Genomic DNA, 1,174 nt, shown 5'->3' on the forward strand with positions numbered 1-1,174 from the left:
TTTTGCAAGAAAGGATACGCCAGACCTGGGCATCAGAGTGAACGCATCGTGTGATCCCTGAAACCAGAGAACACACGCTTCCCCGCGATACATGATCTTCTCGCGCCAAAGCGGCGCCGTCGCACCTGGCTGAATCATACACCACGCAACAATACACAACAGTATCGTCGATAGTATAACCTTGTACCCATGTTTCGTTGCTGCGTCCTGTCCATCCCGGCTAGGCGTAGCCCTTGGAACCGCTCGCGACGAGCTTATGACAACAACGTCCGTATGCTATCGCATCCGGAAGTAGAATCTGCCCACTCGGCCACCTCGTCTTTTTTGCAACCCTACAACTACGCATTTATTTACACAGTCTCTGAAACGACCTCGTATGAAACACGGTTGTCTCTTGCATGTCCTATATTCAGGACACTTGTTAAGATGAGGAAGGGTAGTAGCAAAGTTAAAAGAGTGCTGTGGCTACAGCTCCAGTGTGCACGCACAGGTATTTCCCTTCCGGTACGCCACTCTCGACGAGAATGGGATTCCAACCCACGCGGGCAGTGCCCATTGGATTAGCAGTCCAACTCCTTAACCACTCGGCCACCTCGTCTTTTTTTTCCCCACCTTTTATTAACAAATACACACAAGTACAGGTACGTCACACGGTTGCAACGCCGAGGGCCATTACAGAACGTCTAAAGAGAAAACTGAATACCTTTTGAATTTGTATATAACAATTTTACAAGTACGTAAGGGCATCAAACAATGTCTCTAACCAATCTGGCAGTTCGAAACATCGCATAAGGCACAGCTTAAGTTGAGATATTTCTATCTTAAAGTATTTCATAGGGGGAGGCATTAACGGTTTTTCGTTCCTGTCAGCCATACGAAGTTTCCACAGACAGTACAAGGCTATAAGCATGACAATATCGTACCTGACTGTTTCCCTCGGGTGTAATGGGAGAAACCGTATGGTGTGTGGGTTAAGCAGAAGTCGAGTTTTTAAAGCTTTATACTGGAGATCGTCCCAGAAAAACTGGGCTTCTGTGCAGTCTAAGAAAAGGTGGTCATGCGTTCCAGGAACTTTGCAGAATCTGCAGTCTACAGACCAGGGCACGTATATGCCCTTCTGCGCGAGCCATGCCTTGACAGGTAGTATTGACGTATGAAGTTTGTAAAAGAATGT

General features: G+C 47.1%; 1 non-coding gene across 1 annotated transcript; it reads right to left on the minus strand.

Annotated features, from left to right (window-relative positions):
- Positions 1–516: 516 nt before the first annotated feature.
- On the minus strand, positions 517–598 carry Trnas-gcu (transfer RNA serine (anticodon GCU)). The gene has a single exon. It is a non-coding gene; the product is annotated as a tRNA-Ser (tRNA).
- Positions 599–1,174: the final 576 nt, after the last annotated feature.

This window comes from Ornithodoros turicata, chromosome 2 (assembly GCF_037126465.1).
Source record: "Ornithodoros turicata isolate Travis chromosome 2, ASM3712646v1, whole genome shotgun sequence".
Lineage (NCBI taxonomy): Eukaryota > Metazoa > Arthropoda > Arachnida > Ixodida > Argasidae > Ornithodoros > Ornithodoros turicata.